The sequence below is a fragment of the Branchiostoma floridae genome, chromosome 2 (genome assembly GCF_000003815.2).
Source record: "Branchiostoma floridae strain S238N-H82 chromosome 2, Bfl_VNyyK, whole genome shotgun sequence".
NCBI classification, from domain to species: Eukaryota; Metazoa; Chordata; class Leptocardii; order Amphioxiformes; family Branchiostomatidae; genus Branchiostoma; species Branchiostoma floridae.
Genome location: NC_049980.1, coordinates 26,106,951 through 26,130,986, shown reverse-complemented (window position 1 = coordinate 26,130,986; position 24,036 = coordinate 26,106,951). Strand labels below are relative to the sequence as shown.

The 24,036-nt window shown below is 40.8% G+C and overlaps 1 long non-coding RNA gene across 1 annotated transcript; it reads right to left on the bottom strand.

Moving 5' to 3' along the window:
* Nucleotides 1–1,737: 1,737 nt before the first annotated feature.
* On the bottom strand, nucleotides 1,738–21,916 carry LOC118409582. Its single transcript, XR_004830458.1, has 3 exons — nucleotides 21,784–21,916; nucleotides 21,265–21,423; nucleotides 1,738–1,819 (listed from the first exon to the last, which is right to left on the bottom strand). It is a non-coding gene; the product is annotated as an uncharacterized LOC118409582 (long non-coding RNA).
* Between the last annotated feature and the right edge of the window lie 2,120 nt (nucleotides 21,917–24,036).

Genomic DNA, 24,036 nt, shown 5'->3' with positions numbered 1-24,036 from the left:
ACTCAGTCCAGAACCCAATCTTCGTGACTGATCATACAGAAACAGTTTAGCCCATCATTTGGCAGAAGTTTTGTCTAGCAGATCAATGTGATGGCAATGTTGGATCAGGCCACTCTAACTCAATGTTTCCGTTCTCAAACTTGACAACTAATTTCATACTGGAATATTATGATGATCAGGAAAATAGAGTCTGAGGGGAATGTGTAGTAAATGTAACCATGGGGTTCAATCGCCGCCAAACTGACCATGCCAAATGGGACTGTCCCTTTTGGCGTAACTGTTGCATTGGGTTTTTCTGACCTGATGGCCCAGCTTTAGCCCAGGTTCGAAACCTGGGAGCCAGGAGACTACGTTTCTACTCCTTTGCTACAATTACAGTTTCAGGGATGCACTTTGCAAGTTTTCCACTATGGCCATTTTCATTATCACCTTGCTGAATCTTAACACTAAAATGTCCTAAAACCAAGGAAATAACTTGGTGTGGCCTAATACTTCATCAGCATGCCTGAGACCAGTGTTCTGCTGTAGAGGCAGCAGGCAGGTGATAAAACTCCAGCAGATGACGCTCCCTTCGGACATTAGGAGCAGGAAAGGAGAACTTAAGAAAAGCATTTTTCATGGGCTTTAAGAGCAGCCAGGGGATACTGCCTCACACCTGCAGGAGGAAGCATCAACCAGTTGGGGGAATGTCTGCAAGAAATGCTGGATTTGATTCTCAGAGTCACTCATCACAGACAAAATAAAAGGACTCAATATGCAGCACAGCGATTTCTCAGTACTTTACACAGCAGACAATTATAGCAATACATGCTAGTTACCTGAAACAGGTTTCAATCTAAAACACCCTTTGTGATGGCACTTGGCAAAATCACTGCAGTTGGACTGCAATTACTGAACTTTCAAATATCCTTCACACCCTCAAAACCTCTAGAACAGAATAAAAGTACTCAAATTAAGATTCCAAAGCCACTGGGTGTGAGACATAATGGCTTTATAATGGTCCCTTCTACATCCTTAAGTTAAGGTCTACAACCACTATTTATTGTGAACTGTGTCTACATCTTGTGTTCCTTCCTGTGGTTTGTTTATTGGTATTGCAACTGTCTTACTCCAGCCTGACCTGTTGGAGAAGCTGCTTTATTTGTTCACCCTGGATTCAGGCCTGATGAGGAACTAATAGTTCTACATCTAAGGAAGAGGACTCATCGGGAAAATAAACTTCTTCTTAGCCTCAACAAAGTCAGAATGTCTAAACCAGGTTTACAAAGATATAAGGGGGCCTAGTAGTCAAATTCTAAGGGTGCTGATGCATCAGAAAATAAACTTCTTATGAGAACAAACAAAGTCAGAACATCAAAACCAGGTTAGTAAACATGAAGCACATGTGTGTTAAGGAATACTGTAAATCTTGAAATGTTCACCATGGTTTTGTTTTTGTGGTTTCCTGGTAATCTCTCTAACATGAATTCATGGCACCAGGAGTATGAGTGGTACTACACTGTAACTGTACTACAGAATTGTTGCAAATGCAGTCCCCGAAAAAAAAAAAAATTACGGTAATGTCATTTTTAAGTCAACTTTACATTTTCAGTAATATAACTGTACAACTCAACCAAGTCAGACAGAGGCTCTATGATGACCTGCTTTAAAGCCACCTATGACAAGGAAAACGTGAACTCACCAGACTTTAAGCAGAGCCGTAACATCTCTTTTGGGTTCCTCTCTTGGCTTGCTTAATTGGGGAGGGTACAGGCTTCCATGGACCTTTGATCCACCACTGGGTCACATGATCAACAGCTAGGTCACATGTCAGCTTAGCCTGTGGAAGATGCAGACATCCTGGAACCTTCGACCCACCACTAGCATCACATGTGTAGAATTTTATTATCCTATATTGTTTAATTAGTAGAATTTTAAGATCTATTCTGTATTCTTTCTTTTTTGTAGTTTATAATTGACCATACAAAAGTCACTGTACTTTCTGTTGTGTCAATAAAGCTTGTTGTGTGTCAGTTCAGCAGTAGTGGGTCAGTCATCCTGAAGATAGGTCTAGCGATCACCAAAATTCAGCAAGCACTTCCAGGCAAACTTCATTTATACAGTGACTTACTTTTCCTGGTAACAAAAAAGGTGCAACTACATAAGACTACAGAAGGATTGTAGAATAAAAATGTGCACAGGTAAACTATCGGAAGGAAAATTATGATATCTGGATCTGCTAACATCTGTTTCCCTTTGAAATTTTGCTGAGATTTATGAAATATTTACTTTTTTTGTTTTATTGCTTCCCAGCTGGCATGTACTTCACCACATTTGGCAGCAGCTGCCTCTGCTGTTGCCATCCGAACAGCTGATTAATTTTAATGAGGTAATTAACGAGTCGGTAATGAACATTCACCCTTCCACAAAAAAATTACCACACCAGATGGCAGGACTCCGAAGCATGAACAGGAATGATAAATCAATTCATGGAATGATTGATTTTATTTTGCACATTATGTAAAGAAACAATTACACATTAATCAGCAGTTTTTGACATGGTTGTTTGGGTCGGAGCTCTCATTTATGACATTGTGCAAAACACAACTCAAGGGCATTGACTCTTTAAGCCTTACAATATTACATGCACGTTTGGACTATTGATACGATATTGATATGTTTGGAAAGCATTGTTACTTTGAGGTTAAGTTGAGGTTACTTGCACCAGTTGTTCATTATGTAATAGACAATAAATCAAGCAATTGGATAGATTATCTGTATTATGCTCAAAATAGCATCGACCATCTTTCATAAGTAACCCCCAGGAATGCTAATTGAAACATCTGACGTTTTAGAGAATTTATGCAGTTGCTTGATTTATTTTGTATTCTGTAATGTTCTACCTGGAAGTCTAACCTCTGTCAAAAGTTTTTTCATTATATCTTAGTGAACACAAAATGGGATTCCTGTAACAGCATTTGCATGGGCTGATCTCAGAGATGGGGCTTTCCTGGTCCCAGGCTGACAGTTCCCCCCCTGGATGTACCCGACACAATGGGGTTTGCACAACAGTGTCTCCTGGCAAGGAGAAGATCCTGAGTGTCTGAGACAGTGTCATAGACACCAGACAATGTCTTAGACACTTCTGTTGTCTGCCTGGCTGCCAGGGGAGTCTGGAGTAGGAGACATTCCATTCAATTATGACAATGTTGCTTTTATATGAATTCAATACCCAATCTTGTACATAGGCAAGAATATTTATCAGTATGTCAAATAGATCCTGAGTTCCCAAATAGGCCAGGGGTTACATTTCATTTATAGACGTGTTCAAATTTTTGGGGGGAAGGGGGCATTTCCACCACTTAAGATTGCTGGATTTGGGGCAATAATAAAAAAACATTATTCTATAACTTGCAACAACACTGAGTACAACTGAAACTGCTTGGTACAAATCTATTGGTCAACCATTCAAATTGGTTTTCTTTTCTACCTATGGAACCAGAGTTCCCTAATGGGCTCTCTGGATAGCTTTGGGCATCCTGCTACACAAGTAGGGCATCTAATTTCTCTTTTGTTTCAGTGAAGGGTGTCCCAGGATGCCTTGAGGCTCGCAAGCTAAAAGCCTGTGGCACATTTTGAGCTGTCTGCAGGAGATTTCAGATAGAACAGGATCCTCCAGGACAGGAAAGATTGTTTGTCTATGAATTAAAGACTTTTCTTGTCTGTCTGGCCAAGTCTCAGTGGGGGACAGATTCTAAGTAAGTCCCAGACAATGTTTCTTTGTGATACAATTAACTCTTTGTCCTGCATCCAGAATAGTTTCATCAGGTTGGTACGTCACTGAATAAAATGTTCACAGCCCTTGCATTATTACTACCTGTGCTAGAAGTCTTTGTCCTGTTGACAGGTGATGGTGTCCATTCATCACACCTGCTCACCACACCTGGTGGATTGTACTCTCCCACAGGAGATACCTGCCGGAGTCAGTCTGTCTGTCTGCCACAGTCTCAAGGGAGGGGGGTCTGGTTAGGCTAGACCAATCAAGTTTGTTGTTCTTTTGGTATAATAAATAGTGCTCAATTAAAATATCAACATGAAAAGTGAATGTCTAGTCCTTGGTACAGAAAGTTTGGGGGATTGAACATAGTCAAGTTCTCCTGTCAAATTAAACTTAATCTTGCCTTCTCGATTAATTTTAACTGTGATTAAATATCCAAGACACAAGAACATAAATTACTGTAGGCCTAGGTTCAGCAGACAGTGTCTGCCAGACGTTTGCTCCCTGCTGTTTCTCTCAGAGTTGTCCTGTCTCCTATTCAATAATTCAGACAGGATAACTGTCAACTGTGCATCCCTTCAGGTCAGCTCAGTACAACCACACATGCAGTATCTTTACTCTGTTCTGTCATTACCTTTTGTTTTATTTTATCTTATTAAAATGAAAGTCTGTATGTTTGTTTTCGTGAGACTTAACAGTTATACTTTGAGGTGAGAAAAACCCATTAACCCATAAAGAGCAGTTGCCATCAGATCAACTATGATGCAAGAGAAAAGGGAAAAAAAAAGGAACTTGAATTGTTGAGAGCACAGCCAATTAATGACACGAGCTGCACCACGACCAATCTATACAAGTGGCGAGTCAATGGTGAATTAAACATGCCCCCCCAACAAACCCCTGCTGGTTTTACTCTGAATTCTGCCTGTGATAAGACCTCCTGCCTAACAAATTTTTCCCTTGTTCATAACTCTTCATTACCCAACAATTAATTAACATCCTGACATCATTCCTCACTCTTAATTAACACATGAGCACTAATTACATTATTTCACCTCTTAATCACTGTCACAAATGGCTGTTGGGGTGGGGGAGAGTCTCAAAATTCAGACAGTTTTCACCCCAGATTGTACAGGGGACAATCACAGACATTTTTCAACAAGGGATGTCCCAGGTAGTCAACAACAGCCAATTTCAGCACCATGGACAGGCATGTCACACTATTTTCCTGAACTGGTGCAGGTGTTTCTGCCCATAACAGTACAGCCCAAACTCTCTACACTTACTGGAACATTCCAGCCATCGACTCCGGCCGCCTCAGGTGAGCAATATTTGCACCTATCGGATTCTGCCGGTCCAAATGGGCTCCCATTATCGGAAAAACCATCAGAAACTGCAGCCCCATTACTCCCCGTCAGCTGTTCTTCCCCCAGCCCTATCGTATGGAACGCTGACCCTCTTATGTCAGGTGGTATGCCCCATCCTCCCATGTCAATTAGCCTAGACACCACACTGGCCCAGATACTGGCCCAAAAGGCCTAAAAACAGCACTCTGGTCCACATACAAGCAAACAAGCAACAATCTGGCTGATCTACTGGTCCACAATAAGCAAAGAGCTTTTATCAGATCAAGGAGATTTTATCATTAACCAGCCGAGGAAGACTTAATCGGCTCATATAAACTAGCCAGTGAACACCAAATTGGCCCAAGTAAAGACAAGAAGTTGGCCCATGTACCAGCCTACATAAACCAGCCTAGAAGTATCCAACAGGCCCACATAAACCAGGCAAGAAATACTGGACAGGCTTGCATCCCGGCCCACATCTACCTGGCCAGAAACGGTATCAGGTAGAAATGGGACCCAATCATGGCTTACATAACATTGTTTGGCAACAGTATCATTCAGAAACGAGAGCCAATCTAGCCGACATGAAACAGTTTGGTAACAATATCATTACTTGGAAACAGGAACCACAAATCTCCCCACTCTGCACCACTCGTCATTCCAAATTCCATTAACTTTCTGGATCGGCTCATGAATTTTCCGTGTCTGCTTTGAACCGTTCAACCACAGCCGTTAGCTGGCAGCACTTATTTCCCTCGCACCCATTCTTCCAGGCTTGTTCGTACGTAGAGAAGTCATATTTCTGAGACATCTCGATGAAACTAATTCTGCCTTTATCTTGCATGACCAGCAGAAGCCACAAACGGTACAGCGCTCTCGGGACGAGCAACCCGACAGGAAAAGTGGAGCTGATCAATTCCTAACCATCCCAACTGGACAGTTTTATCACCTACCCTGATCCGGCCAGAATTTATCATACGGGTCGATCCTGACACCATCGAAAATCAAATAAAATGACTCGATACGCCGATATTTGGGAAATCACCTTTCCACATGAGTGGTGGGACAGGTCGGTAACTCGATGTCCAAATAGATCATTATCCCAGGACTGTATTTCAGTGCACATCTGAGAGAGAAATGGCAGTGTTTAAGGAGGATAACTCTCAGAGGTGCGGATAATGATGTCGGACAAAGCGCAGAGTAAAATTGTGCAGGACTGAATGAGGCTATCCCTCTGTTGAGCTGACTCACCTGACAAAACAATTATCTCAGAGCTCCAAAGTAAGTTTACCGGAGAGCTAAGTACGAGCGACACATCTGCAAGTGCATAGTTCTTTTATCCCCTTAACTGATCATCATCTTCCTCACAATGTTGGAGCACTGCAAGTACTAAACGCAGTGTGAAAGGGAAACTGGTATAAGACTAAGAACCAAACTGGTCTCAGGTGACCACACAATCCTTACAGTAGGCAGCTGGCCATAATAAACCAGGTTTTCAATCCTTAAATCAATGGGGAAAATAAAGTAAGGTACCATCAAGATGTCAGTTCAATGCCTTTTGGCTAACAGGGTCCTAAGAGAAGTTGAAAATCCGAACAATTGAATGCTGTCCATCAGCCAGTTTCTCCAGCCATCGACCCTATAAAGGAGAATCAAACCTCTGCAATAAAAGTCGAATGTGTCCTTTGAAATCCAATGAGGGAAAGAGGCAATTAACAGTAAAACAATTAACCTTCTCCCTACTGCCTGACCCCATAACTATAGAGAATCGGTAGCCAAACACCTGTTTCTATGAGCTGGGGTTAAGGAAATAAAGTCTGATTAAACAACCAACCCGTTTTTCAAACTGTATAAATTGCACATAATAATTTACACAGTCAACTACAATCTATCAATGCTCTACATTCAGATAATCCCTGATCATTTTTCATAGCAGATGATCCCAGTACAATGAGAAATATTGACTGCTATGTCATGAGCATTCAGGTTTGTCAAACCTTTCTAAAAACAATTGACAGTTATAACCAGCAGCTAAGTGATCTGAATTACAAAGAAGCCAATTAATTTTCACACACTGATCCCCGATCCAGAGTTGTAACAGTGCCTTTAGAATCTTTTCTGACAAAATTGGCTGTTATAATCAGCAGCTTGCAGCAATCTAGCTTCAAGATGAGAAAACTTAATCTTCAATCGGATCTTAGAGCCAAAGTTGTTGCCTCTCTCTCCATCCTTCTGTGAAAAATGACTTCCTGTGTAGCCACCCCGGTGCAATAACGTCTGCAAAGCTGAAGTGGTGTATAAAGGGCTAGAGTTTCATCCCATTGATTTTCTTTAATTGTGCGGGCTGAGGGACTGTATCGGGTATTGTCTCCTTAACTATCCAAACACTTCAAGTCACACGTCTCCCCACACCAGCTGTCTCACAAACACACCTGACCTTGGAACTTCTGAAGAGAATAATCATTACTATCCGTTTTCCATTGTTCTGGTGAAAAGGCACCCTGTAGGTTGATTTGAGGGGAACGTGTTGTGAAATTGTCTGATGCCGTAACATCAGGGTGATAGATGCGAGAGCTTCTCACAAAGCCAGGCATTAGTAACGAAGCACTTCTCCATCTTATTTCCCTGCAGAATAAAGGTACTTATCCACGATACAAGAGCCTGCTGCTCCAATATATCACCAACTCTTCTATACTGTATTAGGAGGCAGGAAATAAAGGAGCTGATGTTGCAGGTAACGGATTGGACTGATTTCTTCATTTAGAGGCAAATTCGCGGGTTGTATTGGGGTCGCCTGATTGACTGCTTTTCATTATATGCTCGTCCATCAGTGTTATAAAAGGGTTGGAATAAAAAAAAATCATTGGAAAGAAAGTTCCATTGACTGTTTTCCACTGAAAATTGGCAAAAGGTTACTCAATCTGTATTCTAAAAAAGCTTCAAAGATTTTATGCTGTGGAAAAAAAATCAAATCTGACCACCTCCCAGAGTAACCGTCTGAGCTTGAAACAGGACAGCATCTTTGTTGAAGTCCAAATATTTTTGTGAATTGGAAAATAGGACAAAAATCACAGGTTTTGTATTTAAAATCACCAATGGGAAGACTGTTGAGGATAAGGCTTTACCCATTGCAATGTTTCTTCAAAACCTTGTTAATGATACCTCATCACTCAAGAACATTTTCCTTCAGAATGCACATTATAAAACCCCTTTTATGCCCTCAGGAGATCAGGTCAGATTGCTATTCAGAGATGTTATCCACATTTTCCCATCCAGACCCTCCCTGGATCACCACTGTAGAAGATCTGGTGTGCAGAGTTACACAGTCTGTCTGTTCCTGTGCCTAAACAGCAGATAATCATCCAGAATCCACCATGGATCTCCTCTCTCATCCACACATCACTCTGGATTCCCACCCCTGCAGTTTCACCATCTACCAGCAACTTACCAGAATCTTAGCCTGGGTGCCAGACTGCTGCCTGGTCAGGTTTTTGCGCTCTAGGGCCACCATGCCCCAAAGGAATTTTTACCACAGCCTCTAACTTAGCCTGGATGTCAGACTTTTTCCAGGGTGTAAGCAGGCCAGTCCAATCTTCTTTTAGGCAATGTACCCCAAGAAAATTTTACATATGACAAATAGTAGGAAAGGTTCTGAAGCATGCTAGCAATGGGTGCCCACTCACACCACAGGTAACATGGCACCTGTGTCGGCTCTAGAAACAGTCTGGTATCTAGGCTGCCAGAAACTGCGTTCATCAGACAGATGAGAAACCGGGAGTGTGTGTAGTTAGAGGAGCAGGCAGGTAAAATTAAGGACCGTCTGTGATAGCAAGGCCAGCAGAGCGCAGAGAGGAAATGAACTTCAAACAGTCGTCGTCCGTTCAATAAGAGGGGCCACTATAGCGATAATTGGGTGCAGGGAGCGGAAAGGCGTTATTTTCTCACTATAAACCCACACATACAGGTACGTGTAGGGCTGGGGGAAATCTCTGAGATGTGGGCCCAAAGGAACTAAAGAAGGTTTTGGTGCCTAGACTAGTAATGGAGGGAGGCAATTTAAAGTCTTAGAGACTTGAAATTAAAATTCAATGGTTCAGAAAACATCAGACTGGACCTGCATGAAATTATTAAAGAAATAATCAATTAGTCTTTCATAACTTTTTGTGTTATCATTTCATTTAACCAACTCAAGGACCAATCAATCAATCAATCAATCAACCAACAAATGGTGGTAGAACATATCAAAATCTTGCAGTGCCTTGACAAAGATGAAAACTCATCCTACCCAAGTCAGGATCCCCTCTAATTTACATAAAAGCACCTGTCTCAGAGGAAATATTGCTTCAGTTTAGTGATTAATGTTTGTTTCTGTATATCTTGGTTATATGTGAAGTTATGTATGTTAACAAGAACCATAGGAAGAATAGCTACAATTGTGTCTTCCAAGAAGGAAGCATACTTATGACAGATGGTTTGTGCAGTCTATGACCTGCTGAAAAAGAGTATGAAATTGCACAAAGAAAGTATCCTACAGTGCCACCTGGCATCAGGAGAAAGTATTGCAACCTGCTGTGCCAGGACCATGATCACATCCAAATGCTAGAAAGAAAAATGGTCGGTAATCACGAAGCAGCGAATGGCCATCATACATGTACATGCTTTGTTCAAAATGAACTTTTCCTTCAAAAAGCTTAGCTATGATAATTGAAAGGTGTCAGAGCAAGAAAAAAACGATCACAGATGATATTCAGTGTCCATAGTCCAGTGGTTAGCAACCCTGAGGTCCTTAGAACAGAATGTTAGGCTGTGGTCCACAGTGACTGACTGTTCATTGTACTTAATAGTTGGAGAGAGTTCTTTAAGTGGAATTTCCCTGGTGCAATGAATCTGTAAAAACTGAACATTGACTCTATCTAATCTTTGTCATGACCAGTGGAAGATAATTCCGTGACATAAACTGGTCAGAGATTGCTTTCAGCTTCCAGCTGCCAACATTATCACCTACAACGTCGTAGCTCCATCACTTAGAGAGTGAAGCACCAGATTTGAAGTTCATGGTTAATAAATCACCTTCCTCATAACCCTGCCAGCAAACCAAACACCATCAGGGTTATTGATTTATAATCGTCAATACCCATTACCTGCGCCGGCTGATCAACGAGCGGCCGTCGGGCATGCAGGAATTATGAGGAAGTGGCCGCTGGTCTCCATGACAGATTAGCCTATAAACAGGTTTAATACCTTCCCCTTCATAAACACCATGATAGTCTGCTGTGATGAACTCCACAGACAGAATGGGGCTAACACAATTTGCTCTATAGAGTGGACCATGCAGACAAGGCTAGCACAATCTGCTCCACAGAGAAGAAAACGGGCTGACACATTTTGAATATGTTCTGTGGAAGGGACAAGCTGCAGACGAGACTAGGTATCGAGACTTGTGGTTAATGTATCAGAATCCAAAGGGTCTACATGCAATTTTAAATCCCAAGGGGGCCCCAATGTTGAACCCTTGGGAAAAGCAATTAACACATTTCTCCACTGAACTCGGGCAAAAGTGTACCTAGCTACGGATGTCTCTCGGATGGAATATAAAGATGACATAACTATAGGTCCTGTGTTTGAGGAGAGAGACACCTAGAGTACATGTAAAAACCAATCACCATTTCAGACTGTAAAGTTTGACGTTGTCTAATGCAGTTTTTGCCTACTGTACCAAACTGCTGTGCTGCACCTAAAAGCAGTTGAACAAACAAAACACTCTAAGACTTTTCAAGTAAGATAACCAAATGAGACTACAACAATTTGGCTCCACAGAGATAGCCAGCTGGGGCTACCACAGTCTGCTTGCAGGAGTTAGGAGGCTGAGCTGCTGCTCACTTATTCATAGAACTCTAGTTTATCAGCATCCAGTAAAACTGTATCACACCTGCAGCTACAGTCAGCTGACGTTCTGTTCTTCTCAGCATTGTAAGATTACTTAAATTAGTCATTTATTCATCTTTTATTATGTCTATTACCTCTGACTCATTTGGTATGGTGGTCATGTAAACATTTCCTTCACGTAATCTTGGTATTCTTTTGATCATGGTGTCTTAGAATCATCATTGATCAATCAATTCACTCTTTCATTGATCTTCATTGATCAATCATTCATTCATTCATCCACCACTCATTTATTCAATGGATAATTGGTAACAATTTATAAGCCCGTGCAGAAGTTTACAGATTTACAGATTACCTTAACCTTCCCTAATCTCCAAGCAGATCCTACAATGGCAAAAGATAGTACCCAACTGACCAAGGAGTGTAGTCAGCCAAAGGTGTCCATTTGCCTTGTAGCAAAACGCACTCCTAAGCCGGCTACACTACTCTGCCAGATTTTGATACTATCCTATTCTACCGTAGAATCTGCATGGAGATTAAACCTTCCTCTGCTAAAGTTGCCTTTTGGCACCTGACATGTATCTGTGTCTGTTACATTGTTAGGCAGCACAGAAGAGGTTAAACACCAACATTGCAATCTAAAATCAATCAATTTCCTTGATAAGACAATAAAGAAAGGCACACGAAGGGTACAGTTGAGAACGTTTCACAATCGCAATTGGCAGTGAAAAAGTGATATAGATGTAACAATTGCAGCTCAGCCACGTTGAAACATTACAGGTAATCTCCAAGGTCTTCCATGTCAAGAAAGCAATTTTCATGGATTAAGTCTTCATTTCTCATGTGGCCTTAGCAACATGATAAATTTCCCATAAAGTTGGCGACTTTAATGAGATAATTGTAACTTAGAATTTGATATTACTTTGGACACACATAGTACATTACATATCATGTTAGATATTTGGTTGATATTCTGTTAGTAGTTATTCTTGCATTTATTCTTCATATCATTATCATCGTTATGTATTATCATTTTTGTATGTGGCTTATTTATTTTTTCAATGCCTCTATTTCATCTAGACCTCTGTGGCAAAATACATTCAATGCAAATTTTGGCAACTTAAAGTTGGTCAATCATCTTTTCATTCTCACATTATCAATAAATATACTTTCCAATTCTATACAATCGATAAAGTGATAATGGGGATATGATTGATCAAATTCAAGTTTCTGAACTTTCTAAACTGTTGAGTGTAAATCTAGGGAAATTTGGCATATTGTGAACAAACTTGTTCTAGATTTTCTATGTGGTGTCAAGATGGAGTAGCAAGTTTCCTCAGGTCAAGGCAGCTGGTGTGAGAGGGCAGAGTTTGGATTAGAGAGTCACTTCTCGCTACCCTGCCTAACCAATTGGCCTGTCTACATGCTGGGCTGTGAAGCTGGTTGAGGGTCTGTATGCCCTTTTTCTTAAGATTTACAAAGTAGCTGTCCTTTGTAATTCAACATTAAGACTTTTCGGTAATTTTTTCTTGAAGTGTAATTGGTCACTTTATTTCTATGTATCCATATTGTTTTTATCCCTGAATCCATCATTCAGCATTATTGATAATCTATTCGTATTGCAAATTTGAACACCAGATTGCCCAAAAGTTACAATGTGTATGTGGTTGTATCGGTGTCTATGACTTAGTTTTGCCAGACAGCCCATAGATACATGTATAATGGAGCAATCCAATGAAATCTTTCCCAAAACCTTTCGCAATAACGTCAGTCAACTTAAATTTCATTAACCACTGCCAGCCCTCCTGTATCTACGTTAACCATTGCCCACTCCCCTAAGTTTACCATCTAACATTGCCTCAGGATCCCTCATGCAGACCCTCCTGTTAGCCAGCCTATTAAGAGGCCAGATGTGCCGGCATGATTTCAGCCTGACCACTAATCTACCAGAAATATAGATCGCCATGCAGGGAAACGGGAGAGATAAAAGCAAACACTCCACTGCAGGTATTGATCTGTGGTGGCCATAATTCTTAAACAGAGGTGTGCATTAAACGTTTTATATTCCATGGCACACATTACATAGTACTATTTTCAAATACAGGCAGTACCCACAAGGAAATTAACACACTGATAAAGATAGGTTATGAGATACATCAGGGGAAGTAGAGTCCTGTTCTATGTATAAAACCTATTATTCTGATTATTAATCATGTCCATTCTGGTCAGTCCTTAAATCACTGATTGTTAGTTTTCCATTTGGAAAAGAATCCATTGCCAAATAAATGCTACATGGTCAGGATAAGTACCAATAAACTTATCAGTATGCTCCGTAACCTGATACCATCATCATCATTGCCATCAACATCATCATGACGCCTGCACATAATTAATATGTAACCTGACACATGCACATGCATAGGATCTGGCATTCTTCCCAGCATTCATTGCAATACACATCCCACAATAAACATCCCAACCTCATTACCATATCCAATACAGCCAGCTAATCACAGCACAGCACCATTAACACTCAAAACATAGCCAGCCAATCACAACACAGCACAATTAACACTCAAAGCACAGCCAACCAATCACGTCACAGAACCAATATTTAGAATGCCAACATCCAAACAAATCACAACACAACCTAATTAACATTCTGAACACTCACAGCCAACCAATCACAGCACAGTCTCATCAACATTCCAAACACTCACAGCCATTTTTGTGCACACTCTCCACTGACCCTGGCTGATATGGGGAGGAAATTACTGCTTCACTGGCAAAATATGTGCCAGATTTATGTATGAAGCTGGCCTGCCTAAACACCAGGTGTCAACTGGTCTGACCTGAACACATCCCTCATACATGTTCATCTGATGGTACTGCTGTTCCTGTACATATCCTTTATACATGCTCATCTGATGGGACTGCTCTGATGGGACTGCTGTTCCTGTACACATACAGGCTCATCTGATGGGACTGCTGTTCTTGTACACATACAGGCTCATCTGATGGGACTGCTGTTCTTGTTCACATACAGACTCATCTGATGGGATGCTGTTCTTGTGTACATACAGGCTCATCTGAAGGGACTGCTGTTCTTGTATACATACAGGCTCATCTGATGGGACTGCTGTTCTTGTACACATACAGGCTCATCTGATGGGACTGCTGTTCTTGTACACATACAGGCTCATCTGATGGGACTGCTGTTCTTGTACAAATACTTTATACTTGCTCATCTGATGGGACTGCCATTCTTGTACACACACAGGCTCATCTTATGTGACTGCTGTTCTTGCACATATCCCTTCTACAGGCTCATCTGATGGGGCTTTTTTCTGCATGTTGGGACAGAGTATGTTCTGTTTGGCTTGGTTTACCTGCCAATCCTCTGGAAAAGACTGCTCCTCTCCAAGCATTCACTATTCACTATAAGATATCTGACAAAACACTGTTTGCAGATAGAGAAAAGCTTAGACAAAAAATAAATAAAAGGGGGAACAACAAGTTCAACAAACAAATTGCAGAACATGTTCAGCACCAAGGAAAGGGACAGCACTGTTCAGCACCAAGGACAGGGACAATGTAGTGTGGAGAGTGTTAAGCACCAGAGACAGTGTTGTTAGTGTGGAGAGTGTTAAGCACCTGAGACAGTGTTGTCAGTGTGCAAAGCATCCAGCAACAGGGACAGTGTTGTTAGTGTGGAATGCAATCAGAACCAAGGACAGGGACAATGTTGTGTGGAAAGTGCTAAGCACCAGACAGTGTTATATGTCTGTAAAGTGTTAAGCCCCAGAGACGGTTTTGTTGGTGTGGAAAGCATCCAGCAACAGGGAAAGTGTTGTTAGTATGGAATGCCTTCAGCACCAAGAACAGGGACAATGTTGTGTGGAATGTGTTTAGCACCAGACAGTGTTTTTAGTGAGGAAAGTGTTATGCACCAGACACAGTGTTGTTAGTGTGGAAAGTATTTGGCAACAGTGACAGTGTTGTTAGTGTGGAATGTGTTCAGCACCAAAGGCAGGGAAAATGTGATATGGAAAGCGTTTAGCATCAGACACTGTTGTTAGTGTTGGAAGCATTCAGCACCAAGGAGAGGGTCAGTGCTGCTAGTACAGAAAGTGTTAAACACCAGAGGCAATGTTTTTAAGGACAGTGTTGTTAGTGTGGAATGCGTTCAGCACTAAGGACAGGGAAATGCTTCTGGTGCAGAAAGTGTTAACCCCAGACAGTGTTGCTAGTGTGGAAAGTCTTACGCACCAGAGACAGTTTTGTTAGTGTGGAAAGCATCATGCAACAGGGACATTGTTGTTAGTGTAGAATGCATTCAGCACCAAGGGCAGGGAAAAGCAGTACCAGTGAGTGACCATACATTGCATTACATTCAGATCACATCAATCACCCAAACCTTATATACCACATTGAGTTATGACCTCCTCTAAATCTAATAACAGTTCATAACAGTTATGACCCAGATTTTGCAGCGGAATTCTGCTGCAATTCCAGCAGCCATTGCACTCCCATGACCCAGTTTTTTTATCATCTCCAGCGCTGTGCTTCATAACGAGGCTAGAGGTGACAAACTCCGCGGCAGGTTACCGAAGAGGTCAGGGATAATTTGGTAATGCACGATTACTCTCACTCCATAAACGCTGTAACTTCAGGCTATAATAAACAGGATGGATGAGGCCCTCCTGACAGGCACAATAAACCGTTCCGCCTGCAGATTACAGCATCAATCACAGCAATATGCACCACTTCAGACTGTGCCAGTTCAACACATGGGGGTCAGACTTCTGAAGAGTCATTTATGTATCCCACATTTCCTTTCTGCATACTTTTCTTCTATCCATACCCCCCCTCCCTATCTCTTTGTGCACCAATCTTGTTTTTTGATCTCAAACACTTTTAGAAAAAATTCAGCAAGAGGTCCGAATGAAACCAGAGCAATATCAAGAAGAAAACTTGAATCAGACTCTATCCACTCTATGAAATTGTGTACACTATGGTCGACTTCCCTAAGACTGTTTAAATGCTGGTCTTCCAGTTCGGTACTAATTTTCTTGTATCTGTTAAGCAACATATGGAAAACCCTACTTTAGACTTCCTGTAAATGTGCCTGAGAAGACAGACCTCTTATATTCTGTTTGAATGTTGCTTTCCATTCAAGCATAATTTTTTTCAAAATCAAAGAACCAAGAAATATGCTAGCAACAAAGAACCCCTCACAGTTTGTATACCCAAGCTCTAAATTGTGTAAGATTAAGATTTGACAAGTGGTATTCTTCAGATCATGTAGAAATCATGTGATCATATCAGCCCTCCCAGAGGGGCTATTTGCCGCCTGATGGAACGTCAACAAAATAACGAGAACCTCGCCACACCTCAGGTGGGACCGGGAGTGACAGAAGATTACATTACGTCTCCATGGGTGGAACACTTGGGATGCAGCCTCTGCAATGATTGAGCATTACTGTTACTACATTTTACAAGCTGTACAGTACTGATGTCATTAAGGGGGAACTAGTCTTTTATTACACAAGCTTCAGTCTGTGGAAATTACAATGCATGGAAATGAATTCCCATCACTTGATCTCCTTCGCTGCTTCTAGAAATAAATCCACTTCAATGTGACAGCGAATGATACCATGTCTTGATTGATGCAGCAGTTATGATATCAGTTGGGAGGCAACATCACTTTACCAAACACTCCTGACATCAATCCATTTAGTAGTTTCATCAGGTTCGCAGATTGTGTCGTGCGTGAGTTTTTTTTTTTTTTAATTTTACTTTTACTTTTACTTTTACAAGTAAACTTGAATACACTAGTCATTAGTGTCACTTTTACAACTGCATAATGTACCAAACTAGTGTCACTTCTACAAGTACTGTCTCAAGGCACCTGGAGGGAAAACAAAATTTCTAGTTTTGATTTTACATCAAGCAACAATCATTGTGCACTTGGATGTCCAGATCTGTATATCATTAATGTCCTGTGGACTAAGTTACCCAGCCCTCATAAGGGATGTAGTGACAGAAAGGTAATAATATAAAGTTTTATATGCTATCAAAGCCGCACCCATATCACTAATAGGAAACCTTCGCTCTCATACCATAAAACACAGTCAGCAGGGATCACACACACAAAGAATGACTCCCATTAAAAGCAGAATAATGCCTAACATATGATTTCCCTCAATAGTTATGAATATAAATCTTCCTTCAATACAGCATAAATTCCGTGCTTAGCAGTCCTCAGTGTATGTCAGTGATTTTTCAGTTTAACAAATTGTATTGGAGCAAAACTAAACCTGTGATGTTTCATACTCTGGTTTCTTAGTTATGTGGCACTAAAATGCTGTTATATTTTAGAAATAAAGCTGGAACGATTATTGTGAGGAGTGTGTACATAGGTGTTACATGAATGAATTTTACTTCATTGAACCTCTGTTGCTATGGCAAATGATCAAAAAAACGTTTAACCCTTTTGACTATATGCAGTTTGGTATCGCAGCATCATAACCTGACCTATGTTACATGATTTACATGTTTGACTATAAATTAGAGACCCTGGTTCTGATTGTTCTGTAGATCTATGATTGTCCATCGGGACTGAAAACGATTCCTTACTCAGTTCTGATTGTCTCTGAAAGTCATTTTTACACCCCTAAGTACTGCAGAGTTTTGTAATCAACATGTTTCATTTTCCCTAATCCCTGTCCTTCCCTATCCTCAGACTGTAAATCTTGCAGCTATGTCATCAGTCCTCTGCTGCTGCCCTCCCTCAAGCTCAAACATACAAAAAGGCATAAAATGACAATTTGTCTCTGTCCCCTCAATGCAGTGGAGGCCTCCAATTACAAATCTAAGCTGTCATGAAAAAAAAAAACTACTGAAAAAAAACTACTGAAAATGCTGTCAAAACTTTGCATACCGCTACCTGCGGTTCTGAAGGATTTGAAGCTTTAGTGCTATTCATTGATAATCACAGAGATTTTTGCTATTCCCAGTGATAAGGGGTTCCCTTAAGAATGACAAAGCACATCTCAAACTCCCACACATATCGCCTAATATTGCACGCCCACACATATCTCCAACCATTCAACAAGGACTTTGTTTAGTTAACTTCTTAACTACTGAACACCGGTTTGGGAAAAATTACAAAAGTTCTGAATGGTTGGGGAAGCGAAGGACTTCTAAGAAGCAAGCAATGTCATTAGTTCAGCCCTCCGTGTATCAGACTATTAAGTGTGAGTGGAACCTTTATGACAGATTGAAGCGTACATCAGTGCTTTATACTCCTATAGATCACAACCTTCATCAGGATCCAGGCACGGCCTCAACAGCTCAGGGCGATGACTTACATCAACACTGACACCAACTTTACACCTGCCATAACGCATCACAAATACATCACAGCAATGGGAATCATAACCATTTAACTTGTCAGGACGGATGGCAATTTTGTCTCTGTTTTTAAAGAGAACTTTTCTTTCCCCCTAATGATGATAATAAGGAATGATGAGGATTTGTACAATCTATGGATATATCTGAGTGTGTTTTATCTACCCAGTGTCGACACCCATCACAATTCCATCAAAGCAATCATAAAAAACATTTATGTCAACTTGAAGGCAGACGGAGATTGGGGAAAAGTTTATCTCTATGGATATAAGATGACAACATCAACACTGAAATGATCTTTACACCTTGAAGTACACTTGCTAACACCATCATAACGATGAGAGCCATTTGCGTCAGGATAAATGTATATGGGCAAAATCTACATCTATGGATAAGAGTTGACTGCTGTGCTGCATCAATGCTGACAACCCCTGCCTAAGACTCACATTATGATTCCACCAATGCACTGGGTGCCATTTATGTCAGGGCATGTGGCAATTTATGGTTCAACAACACTTTCCACATCACTATCTATGCTTCAACAACACTTTCCACATCACTATCTATGGTTCAACAGCACTTTCTACATGACTGGTGCTGCTGGGATAAGTGATGTATCATAGCTGACTGACGGGGTTGACGTTTTCGCTTTTATCAAAAGTTGAAACATGGGGTGAAGAAGATGCAAGTCACGGTGTCACAGTAATGTGACAATATACAGATGAATACAACACGCATTATAACACACACACGCAATTATACAGCAATAGACAAATGACTTTTAGGCATGAACGCGTGTCTCTATTGAAAGCATGATAATTAAACAACAATTATAACAATATTAATGAAAACCCAAAGCAATACCAAACATGTAGCTTGTGCTAAATGGTTATATCATTATCAGTTGCACTTTTCTGCAGCGTAGAACTGAAGATTGTGCCTTTTGTTTCATGGATGTGAGTTACTCTCAAAGAATACTAGGCTGTCGGTTGAATTTGTCATACTGAAACTCTTTCCATAAAATGAAACAGTTTCATTTTATGGTCAGAGTGAAGTGTTGGAGTATAAAGTTTAACACTTTTTATTTTGTGGAGATGGAGTGGTGAGTGAAAGCGTCCAGCTGTTTTATTTTGTAGTGATAGAAAGTGCTAAAAGTGACAGTGTAGAGCTGCAGTTATCACTTTGTGTAGATATAGTGGAAAGTGACATGATAATGTCACTTTCCCTACTGGAGGCTGTCCAATAGAAAGCAGTGAAGGAAGGATATCTTCTTTGTTTATTTTGTGCAACACAAAAGTTAAGAAGGAGATCATCACCTAATAATGATTTGCTTCTGAGATATGAAGATTTTTATCCCAAATACCACAGAAATTGGTGTTATAGAGTTGCTGAGAAAAACAAAATGAAACGTTGACATTGACCATTCTCATACAGGCCTATAAGCTTGTTTGTATCCTCAGTCATATGACACGATCAAATGACATCCTTGACCGTCAAGTCACCATTTCTAATGGCCATTGCCAGACAAAGAAGGCATTTTTCTACTGCGGAAAGGCCGCCATCATTACCATATGCATGTCTCGTTGTTATGGGTACTGCTGGCCGATGGATGCCAAACGAGACCATTACATTAGATTATCGTTCCTAGAATGAATCCTCAGCCTTAATAGCTGCTATCAGAGGTCAGAAAACAGTGGACAATCACAGAAACATCATAGCGTGAAAGCCTGCAATGGAAGGTAATAAATGTCCTGCCTACGATAACTGCATCCCCTGTGCCACTATACTTTCTTGTTTAAAGCATCCATTCAAGCCTGCCTCTCTATACGACATCCACTATCCCAGATGTGCATCCATTTTCTGCATCCATAGAAAACGTTCCAGCAGCTAAACTGCCGGCTGGGTTAAGATGTCAGGCAGACAAAGTTTTTATTGCCGTGAAAACGCCATCAATATCAGCCTGTATTATTAATGGAACTCAAGACGTTTGTTTGGGCCTTGGGAGTGCAGAAGAGAGTCTTTGAGATGCGAGGATTGTTCGACAGTTAGGAGGCAATAAAAATGTCTTAATGGCCCTGCTTGATAGTCATTGAAGGGGAGAAAAGTGCCTTGAGTGGGCGGATGTTAGCCAGTTCCTTGTTTTCATAGCTGCTTCAAATTTGCTGGTTATCAATGCATGACAAACTGAAAAGACTGAGAATGTAGCCATGGACAATCCATCCATAATGTACATTTTTGTAAATTCATTTGTCCATCCATCTGCCCATCTGTCATTCATTTAATATTCAATCCATCCATCCAACCATCCATTTGCTAATCAGTACACACGATGTAACAGTCTTTTTTTTTAGATTTTAAGCGGATCTTGTTATAAATGCAAAAAAGTAACAAAATACTCAAGACTTACTTAAGATAACTTTATTGGAGATCACAGTGTTGCCACTGAATTAAAACGAATGTGCAACATTTATCAAAAAAGTTAGTTCCATTGGTTGATGGATGTTGTGACGCCCCTGGGCAAGGATTCATCAAAGTTTCATCATTCGTTATTATTCATAACAAAGTTGATTTTGATCCTGCATATTGCCCCTACACGAGCAGCCCTGTTTCCCAGTCATCAGAGTGCACTGCATGCTCTAAAACAGTACATGTGGGTAAAATGAAAATCATTGTAGAATCACTCAGGAATAAATGTTACATACAATACTTTGAAAAGTGGTTTTGCTGTCACTTTGGCAGTTGCTGGTGATATTACATCTAACTTGTCAGACCTTCTCTTTGGAAGCTGCATGCAGACAGTACAACCTTAACTTATCAACAATGTAATCTTCACCACCAACATCTCTGTGCCTCATTCTGCCTTACCTGTCAGACAGGAACAGCACATTGACATCCCCTGACTGGCCCGGCGGTGAGAGACAGGTCAGAGTAATGAGAGGAAAAGTGGACGTCCAATTTGCTCCCTTTATCTCTCTTCAGTTGTCATCTCACACCGAGAGGTATTCAGGTCCTGCTAGATCACTTCTGCACATGATTGCACAATAAAACTTACATCAGGCCATGCCAGCACAGTCTGCTTGTTCACAGCAGGGTTGGAAGGAAAACGTCAAATGTCACAAGGAATAATGGATACAGCAACATTACGCAAGCACATCACAGATTTGATGAAAACAGTTTAGATATGCCAAGGACGGATAGAACGTCCTTGGATATGCTCAGGAATAGATGAGTCAAATTTACAGGCTAGCTAGTTACTTAGTCTGTATATCAATGAATGTACAGCGTAAAAAGACTATTGTTATTCATTGCTTATTCTGGCATTGTCTCCCAAACTTATACAAGGGGGTAAAACAATAAGCAGCCCAGAAAAGAACAACACTCTACCAGTATTCCAGTCTGGATTGTAGACTGCTCAAACTGAAGGTAAGCCATTGGAACTTTGTCTGGCACTGGATCCCTGCCAGCAAGACTGGTAGATCAAGATCAAGCAGCCTGGTGAGGAACTATTTCAACCTTAATAGAACAAGAGAAAAGAAACTGCTTAGGATCATCAGAACTTACTGATCAGGTGATACTGTATCCATGGCTGCACATCAGTGGAACCTATATAAAGTTGAACAGGAATAGCCCAAGAAATTCCCATTTTCACCCTACAAGAACAAGACAGAAGGCTGCCCTCCTCCAAAGACAGATGTCTCCATCTGCGCTGCAGACAGGTGAGGGATGGAAGGTGTCTGCAGGTAGCCGTTATCTTAAGTGTCCCCACTCATCACCCACTCCCCTCCCGCTAACAGTTGTCACTCATCATGCTGCCTCCCGACACGGGTAGTCCTGGTGGCGCCAGCTGGGGACAGGGCAACCATTTCACATCTTACAGACAACAATGGGACAACTACCTGTGGTCAGGAAGTGCTTAGGATCTTATCATTTGAAAGATGTGGGTCTTCAAGATGGCAACCATCAACATCTTACAGACAATTACCTGTCTTAGGACATGGTCTGGATGTTTCAAGGTTTATCAGTTGTAAAGGATGTCTTTATGATCGGAACCATCCAACATCTTACAGACAACAATAAGACATCTACTGTCTTGAGACACGGTCCGGATGTCCTTAAGATTTATTACTTGTGAAGGATGTCTTTACGATAGCAACCATCCAACATCTAACAGACAACAAGAAGTAAATTAGAGAATTACCTGTCTTGAGACATGGTCCAGATGTGTTTAAGATCTATCATTTGTAAAGAATGTGGGTCTTTAAGATCATCAGGCAACCATTCAACATCACTGACAACAATAAGACGTCTACCTGCCTCAGGTCATATTCAGGATGTACTCAAGACACATTATTTGTGAAGGATGTGTGTCTTTAAGAAGATGGTTATTCTACGGCATCGGTCATTTGGAATAAGCTACGTCCGATTGGGAATCATTTATTAGAAAGAACACATGAACCCTTTTGCAGCTGCACCTGGGGCTGTCGAGGTCCATGAAATATAAGTGGTCAAGAAGGTTCAATGATGGCATTCTTTAACCTCTTCTTCTTTATGACATCAGTAGATATTTACGGTATTTTACTCAATCTACAGCATATATTTAGTAATTTTCCTTTTAGGATTTACAGTATGGTTGAAATTTTTTTTTTCTTCGGAAACGGACAAAAGTTGATGTGGGCGCTGATGTCATCCATTCAATCAAATCAACATGGCCTAATTCAGAAAACCAATTATCAATGTTACTTTGCTGTCATTGCAACGGTTACTTCTCTTTCAGCAACATTTGCAAAAAAAAATCAATCCAACAATCAATCAATCAATCAAAGTCGCCACCCTTCTGACAGATGGTTCCAGTGCGAATTTATTGGGCTGAAACTTCAGACTGATTTTTGCAAACTGTGGCTTTTATTCCCCCACAGGGATGTGTGTTTGATTGGGTCCACATCCCAGGATTAAACACGGTTTGTCTGTTATAATAGAGTATTGGATTTTCATCAAGCACATTTTGACATCTGCTGCATCCATCAAAAACCATAAATGTTGGAAAGGGGCCAGTCCAAGTCAGTTTACTGGTCTACAGATATCGTCTTCTTTTGTTTATGAAGACTTCTATACACATTCTGCAGGCTTAACACATTTAACGTTAGCATTTCGTATTTGGGACTAACTTCATGATTTTAAGTTCTAGTAAATAAACAAATTTGGGTCTGTTAGTAAAAAGGGCACAATCATTAGCTAATAGGTCTTGCAGACAGATCTATACATACCTAATTCCTCCAGAACTACAGTATAGCATGATTGAAACTAAATTATAGCAGTACAGGAAAACACCTAACTCTTTTACATCTTAGGCTTTGACACCTTCCATGGTGCTGAAGAACTTTCTCCTGCAGCATTGCCTAACTCTCTGCACAACTATTCTCATACAGACACAATGTGCCTAACTGTATTAATGTTACTACACACCGGCCAGGATCCACTCCTAGAGGAGAAAAACATGATTAAGGCAGCTAAACGTGGACCTTGATGAACTCAAACTGCTCTGAAGTTCTGGTGCAACTGTTTCCTATCCACACTGCGCACTCATTGGATCATCCTTCATATGTGATTAAGTTATGGGGATAGCGCCGAAGTCGCGCG